Source organism: Botryllus schlosseri, chromosome 7 (genome assembly GCF_051294905.1).
Source record: "Botryllus schlosseri isolate E-star chromosome 7, Bs_hap1, whole genome shotgun sequence".
Lineage (NCBI taxonomy): Eukaryota > Metazoa > Chordata > Ascidiacea > Stolidobranchia > Styelidae > Botryllus > Botryllus schlosseri.
The window spans coordinates 1,131,705-1,139,650 of NC_137242.1; the positions used below are offsets into that span (position 1 = coordinate 1,131,705).

The 7,946-nt window shown below is 40.1% G+C and overlaps 1 long non-coding RNA gene across 2 annotated transcripts; it reads right to left on the reverse strand.

Moving 5' to 3' along the window:
• Nucleotides 1-1,653: 1,653 nt before the first annotated feature.
• Nucleotides 1,654-4,372, reverse strand: LOC145443528 (uncharacterized). Of its 2 annotated transcripts, XR_013916452.1 has the most exons (7): nt 4,181-4,371; nt 3,892-4,121; nt 3,756-3,830; nt 3,515-3,698; nt 3,068-3,200; nt 2,618-2,712; nt 1,654-1,800 (listed from the first exon to the last, which is right to left on the reverse strand). It is a non-coding gene; the product is annotated as an uncharacterized LOC145443528 (long non-coding RNA). The 2 variants fall into 2 exon arrangements; XR_013916453.1 differs by lacking the exon at nt 3,068-3,200 and having other exon boundaries at nt 4,181-4,372.
• Nucleotides 4,373-7,946: the final 3,574 nt, after the last annotated feature.

Genomic DNA, 7,946 nt, shown 5'->3' on the forward strand with positions numbered 1-7,946 from the left:
ACGCGCGGTCTCGTAAACCAGAAAACAAATACAGCTGGTGGTGAAAGGATCTACAATATTGATGCCAGATTTAATGAGTTGGAATTACTTTGCATACCATATTAAAAGGAATATCCGAAATGTGTATCTGTGATATACGTTGGCTGGTCTTATTTCTTATAGTCAATTAAGTTCATGGTACGTCATGCTACGTTACTCGATCAATTGCCAATATTCCAGTGCATAACCAAGCACCCCCCACCCCCACCCCCACTCACTCACCCTAAAACGCTGTATTTGGGCCCATAGAGTGATCAACCCATCTTCTGGTGAACTCGTCACTGACCCCCTTTTAATCTACGGCTCATTTAATCGCTATATTGTACGATTCACAGTCACACACACACAGCACACTGTTTCCGCAGTCAACTAAATCCAGTGTCGTGCGATTATTCAAGACCGAGTCAGAATAGGTATAGCGGCCAATGATATACATCATATATATCATTGGTAGCGGCTTATTGCTACCCATCTAGTCGACCGAATGAATCTTTTCAATAACAATGTAGGTAGCCTACTTGCATTGTTGCGTATATTATTAACAATTTTGATCAAATTTACCTGCTGACCTGACACCTGACACCTGATGGATTGGTGACTTTGAAGGGGCACGGAATTGTAGGCCTACGTTTTTAAGTCACGTCATGCCACACTATTCATGGGCCGAATTACCGTTGCCTAATAGTTGCCAGCAGCTTGCACGCCACTGTAAATAGCTAAATCACGCGACCCTAACAGCCTCCGCCACAGCCATGCAGAGTCGTCGTTAGAATATACCGCTTTCTCACTATATTGCGAATACGGTTAGGTGCGGGTTTCGACACCTTCCTATCTTTTCTTCGTATCGCTGTACTTGTGGTGTTTCGAAATGATGAAATTATCTATAAAACTGACATTGATGTTGAAATAAACCCGAAGATCGGTTGAGATTGGTCAGGGGAAATCGTCGTCAGCAAATAATTGGTGAATTGAGAACATATGTGTCGTCAACGGTCATACATTTCTAGGTGGGATGAGGTGATCCATATTAAAATCAAGAAATCTAGCAACACTAAATCTCGCGAATCGTGAAGGAAATGTTCCAGTTGCATTCCAAACTCGCTAAACAGATTTCGTGAACTCGGTATTTGGCACACAGCACTCTATTGATACAACGACCCAATTACGAGTTTACGACCATCACAGCTGGTGGTGAACCAATAATAATCATTAATCAACAATACTGATGACAGATTTAATGATGAGCTGAAATTATATTGCATGCCAGATTGAAAAGGAAATTCCCGAACTTTTACTTCCCGTTCGTATCAAGTTCACGGCATGGTCGTAATAAGGTCTCTTTCGCAACGTCTACCCAGCAAACACAGAATATATTGCATATATATTGTGTATATGTCTCAACTACTTGAAAATATATCTAGTCATATGTATTGTTTATATAAATCTGTCGACACATTTGCACATATATAGGATATCTTCAATGATACCTGTATGACATTGTCATCATATCTTGCTTGACCCTAGATGACCCCTGACCCTAGTTAGGTACCTGGACCTGCCACATCCTGCAATGCCCTTATCAAGGAAGACTGACTGATAATTTTACAAATCATGCATGGCTTTGTTCGTGTATTAAATCAGCACAGAACTGCGCAATCACTTCAGCAAATATTGCTGCCTAAGCATAAGTTCGAAATCGTTGTCGGAATTGTCAGACTCTGTGATGACAGCCTTGTTCCTGTTATCTTCTTTATCGCCACCCTATAACATAAACGAGTAGATTAGTACAATTGATTATTATCACTGTAGAATAAAAGTTGTTCTGTGTTTGGTTGTGAGTAAAGTGGGATGGTGGTCTAAGTCACATTCACCAAAAGACTTGAAGTCCTCTTTCAAAAGCAACATGACCTTTACTTTCACACTGAAGATATAATCAACGCAGTTACGCTGTCAAGATGAGACACCAGAACCTGTTCAATAATGCCTGTCATTATAGAGATGATTTTCATGCTATTGGCGTCATGAAGTGGCTGCTGCTGGAAACAGATTTCAAAACCTATAGTTTGGGCACGGGGTGAAGATTGTTCTCCACATTATTATTTTATTGTTAATATGGTAATCGTTGCCTGTGAGAGGCTGATGTGATATTGATCGCTCCTTCCATGCACGACACAGCAAATATATGCAGTGGTTCCCAAACTGTGGTCTGCAAGACAATTTTTATGACTGCGTAGTACCTTCCAGAAATTCACACGATCCAGAAATTTAAATTCCTTGAGTATAAAAATCTTTAGACAGGGTATTGTCTAAACTAAAATCGAAGTTGCTTAAAATTATTTTGTAAATCAACACAAAGTAGAGTTATTCAAATTAAATTTTAATCTCCCCATGCGAGACAAATGCGACCCGCGGAGGGAAATTGTAAAGGTCTGTCTCGTAAATTTTCTTGTAAAGTTGGGGGACCACTGATATACAATGTTCTGAAGAAGAGCGGTAACAACAATTCACTTAGAGTTCAATAATATCATCAAAGACACAACTGTCACACCACACAGGCTTAACTTAACAACAAAATTACCTTGCAAGATCCAGCAACAGTTAGAGATCTTGCAACCTGATCTTTAGTTCTTTTATCTGGGATCTCGAGGTCAGGATAAGCCGATCTGCATGCTCCTAAAAAGAGATATAACTAGATGAAGATGTCCACTGTCCAGTCATGGTATATTATACATCAGACAACGAACAAGTTTCATTGATATAAGAGACTCTTGGAGGTAAAGAATTCCAATATACTATTGAATAATATATTCATATTGCAATAATATATTCAATTGCAGCTGAATATTTTCTGCTAAAACTCATTAACAACTAGAGTACTAAAGTAGGTAACTTAGCAAATCACGACATCAGTATTCGTATTACCAAATATGACGTCAAACGATTAAAATGTTGAAAAATCGAGGCTAGGGCTCAACTTTTTTTTACGTTGATTACGTTTAATTCCCGTCAATAACCGTTGATAACTTACGTCTAATAGTCTTTTCAAGTGTCACTCTTGTTGTTTTGACCCTTAAGACTGGTTTTTCCTACTTTCTTTACAGCTATGCGGGTCATCATATTTCCGGCAATTGTACACCCCGGATTCCCATTAAAGCGGCTACCTGTAAAACATTATATTAGTGGTACACAATACAGATGGTACTGCCTTGCATGAATGGTTTGCACCAGAATTAACAATAACATTTATGGGCATTCTAGATAAAACCATCCACACCATAAATTTCATGGTCACGCTAATCAAAGGCTTGGTTGACTTTGCGATTTTGCAATAAATTACATTGGCAATTCAATTTTTGATAATAGAACTAATTTCGAAAAGGACCCCTGCTGTGTCTGAAAATGATTCCTTGGTGTCGGCGGACACCCCTGATTTAGACTGTCAATCGCTTTGTTCGAATGAGAAACAAAAACATACCAGTTCAGACTTTGCCGTTGTTCAAAGGTGTTCCAGCTGTGACAAGGTTTCACAGGGATCTTCAATTATATCTTCCAGTAAAATTGGGGCACTCGATTGAGGTCTTTTGGAGTCATTGTCGATATGATGTCTGAGGAAATCCATCATCTGGTTTTTCTGCAACTTTATGTCTTTGATGCACAAGCTAAAAAGGATTCGATTACAAGAAAGTTGGATTGACCATCATATGTGATAAACTTACCATTACTTTATGACAGGCCACATTGTTGATGGTCAAAATTTTGTAGTTCAACGATGATTTTAAATGAAGGAGCATCTGAAAAACAGAGAGACTTTATTCTCAAATTCCAGAACGCATCAAAGTGCTAGGAACTTACTGCAGGACTTAGATCTCTGGCCGTTACATTCAATGTTGGGATCATGCCATTCTTGAACACTCTTTTCGCTTAATGATGGCAAACTTGCATTGCGAGCATCATTGATATCACTCCTGCTTGCCACACTTTTATTGCTAGAATCATAAGATGACCGCGTTCTTGAAATTGGCATGTCTTGTATCTGAATACTTGGATTATGTTTCTTCCTTGCAGTGCAGGAAAAACATCATCTACAAATTATAAACGTTTTACATATATGTACCAGATTTCACGGAATAAAAGGGTATACCTTGACCATCAGTTAACGCCGAATTATTCAAAAATTGTTTGTTCAGCTGACGTTTTCGTTTTGGCCGCTGCGCTTCATTTGCAGTCCAGACAATGACAAAGACGTGAGCAAGCCACTATACTCTCCGCAGCGTTTATTATATCACTAAAAGCGGGTCAAGTGTAGAATACGGCCACCGCGAGAAGTGATCCCCATGACCTTTACCGATCAGTGCTTCACATTAAAACAACGAATGCTTCCCATGAACACGTCAAAATAAATTGTTTTTTGCCTGTGTGGAGAGACTGATATTAGGGCTGGCGGGGGGGGGGGGGGGTATTACGGTACGGGGATGTTAGGGTTAGCATGGTGGATATTGGGGTTGGGGATATTAGGGTTGGGAACAGGGATATTAGGGTTGGGGAACGGGGTAATATTAGGGTCGGGGGGATATTCGTGTTGGCGGAGGGGGATATTAGGGTTAGGTTAGGGGATATTAGGGTTGGGTTTGGGGGAATATTAGGGTTGGGTTAGGGGATATTAGGGTTAGGTTAGGGGCAATATTAGGGTTGGCGGAGGGGGATATTAGGGTTGGGTTAGGGGGAATATTAGGGTTGGCGGAGGGGGATATTAGGTTAGGGGTAATATTAGGATTGGCGGAGGGGGATATTAGGGTTAGGTTAGGGGTAATATTAAGGTTGGGTGAGAAGGATGTTAGGGTTGGCCAAAGCTCCGCCGATCCTAATATTCCCTAACCCAACCCTAATACTACCTTTAACCTAACCCTATTATCCCCCCTGCCGACCCTAACCCAACCCTAATTTCCCCGACCCCCAACCCTAATATCCCCCCGTCCCCCAACCCTAATAATACCCCTAACCTAACCCTAATATTACCCCTAACCTAGCCCTAATATTACCCCTACCCCAACCCTAATATTACCCCTAACCTAACCCTAATATTACCCCTACCCCAACCCTAATATATACCCCTAACCTAGCCCTAATATTACCCCTAACCCTAATATCCCCGTCCCCCAACCCTAATATCACCCCTAAAATTGCGCAGTAGGGGAGATGTGGTACCGATGGATCAAAAATTGCAAAATGATCCCTGGCCCTCAAAGCTTCAGCCGAGAATAGCAGATCTTTTGCTGTCTCAACACTTCGATACAAGCTCTACCTATCGCAGACATTTACATGAATATCCGCCTTTTCAAAAAATATTTATAAACGTTTAAAATTTGTTGCTCGAACGTGTCATCGGTCCCCACCCGGTGGGTCCAAAGGCACACGACCATGGGACCTATGAGACATACGCTCAAAAACTCAAATTTGTTCACTTGTTTTGTAGTGGACTATAAGCTAAGCTACAGCAAGTCAATGAAGAATGTTTCGTCGCGACCTTCATAAATAAATTAGATTATATCAACTCAAATATTGGCATAAAATCTTGTTTTGATTTACGCTAAAATTTACAAAATTAATGCCACATACATATTACCCGCAAATCGAGATTTTGACTTTCAAATACATCGTAATAGCGATAAAACACCACAGGCAACTATGATTTACAGCCTATATATATGTAGGCGAGTTTCTGTTGTTAAGTGATTAGTTGGTCCATCTATTTTGCTTGATTTTGTGGTGGTACCATAGGTCCCCCACCCCATAAATATTGTAATTGACTTGAATATAGTCCACTCGAGGATGGTATTGATTAAAAAAATATGTGCCATTATATAGCCTGATACAAGCCCTATACTTCACATCAAAAATTATGGCGGGTTTGTTAGTCTGAAAGGTGATGTAGAAAAATGAAAATGTCGTTTCAAATTTACTTTACACCCTCTAAAACGTAAATCATTTGTCACAGACCCCATAACTCACGCAGGTCGAATTTTTTTGCATGTGAGGAAAGATTCTGCCAGCATGCAATTGTAGACAAATTCACGGAATTTAATCATGGAATTATCATGGAGAATTTTTCAAGTATTTTCGGTCCCAGTGATCCATCGGTACCACATCTCCCCCCGTGTGATGTCACCAGGAGTATTATTGACGGAAGAGATTTTTTAAAATTTCATCGTCGACTCGAAAATAATGACGGCGAAGTGTGCGACCTGTTGCTGTTTCCACTGATATGGGAAGATCACTTTATACTCATTTCATTTTCAAAGGCAAATAGCTAAATTGCGATTATAAACTCCCTGGCTGATCACAAATTATCAAGTTGTTTGGTATCGAAGTTGAAAAGCAATTTCAAGGGTTTTTTTCTCCGGAAATTCAAAATTGACGGACTCCAATTCGAAATGAAATGTTTGGTAAAGCAGACCGACGGAATGAGCTGCGGCGTTTGCGTTTGCTTGGCTGCCAACGCTCTGTGCAAGGGGATATTGCCACCGAGATTACCAGATATGATGCGTAGTAGGATCGAAATCATCTTTTTCGTCTTTGCTAATTCAACACAGTCTCCACTCCTTTAATGAAGGCTGATAAGCATGGAGTCCTCACTAAAGCATATCCGGCATTGAAAAACACCCGAAATACATGCCGGTTTGATGCTGTGACAAAGTCACTATGTCACATTTTGAAGGAGACGAATTCGTTGATGTCGTTCAAACCAGGCAATAAATATGCCGAATTATCGAAGCTGGTAATGACAAGACAGGAGATTGCTGATGATTTTTATGACTTATCGGTTAAAGAAGCATGCGATTTCTGCGATTTCGTGTATGGCGATCAGTTGGATTCTGAAGAGTTTCTATCATCTCCTTACGTATCAACTGCCTTGGAATGTTTCAACTGCGTACCATTCGTGAGCGTCGAACGTGAATCTCAATGCTGCAGCTGTGGTAATTCAATTTATAAGCAGAATAATCGAAGAATAGATCTGATGCTCCCAGTACCCAGTTCTTGCACAAGCATACAAACTTGTTTGGACCATTTCAAAAACGAAATCGATTTCAGACATTGCAGCGTTTGCAACTCCGCCAATAACTTGGTCAGAATTAGTTTGACGTCGATCTCTAAAGTTCTAATCATTTCGTTGGCAAGACAATCAACTGGCACCTCAACAGCCGCTACGCCAATTCAAATTGACGAAAAGATCAAAGTATTGCTTCAAGATGGTAGTACCCGTACATATACTTTGAAATCCGCAATAACTTATAAAAGTTGCAATGATGCTGGTGGTCACTGGATGTCGTACTCGTTCAATTGCCTTGGGGGGGCTATATGTTTCAACGACTATCAGGTACATTTCGTGGACGTCAAAGAAGCCTTCGATTTCATCAGAGCAAATGGGCAAATATTGTTCTACGCAGCTTTATTATAAAAAAATCTGTCGACCATTCTTTCATTTTCGTTGATAATAAAAATTATTGTTTTCACACCTGAACATCGGTCATCACTCATAACTATTGTTTTTATTGAAAGTATATGACGATTGCAATCAGAAAAGGTATAACTCATCTTCCGGAACAAAGTTAAACTTACCCTACCGATAAGATATGTTGATATGGTCAAATTGCATGAAACGCTGTTAATTGCCCTCTGAGGCGATCAGATCCGACATATTTAGGTAGATTTTAGGGTTACTTGTGTACCTCGAAATAAGTTCTCTCCCGTTTGGGTGTAAAGTAGACGACTAAGAGATTCAGAAAAGGTATAACTCATCTTCCGGAACAAAGTATAAGTTACCCTACCGATAAGATATATTGACATGGTCAAATTGCGTTAAGCGATTCTGAATTGCCCTTTGTAGCGATCAGATCCGACATATTTAG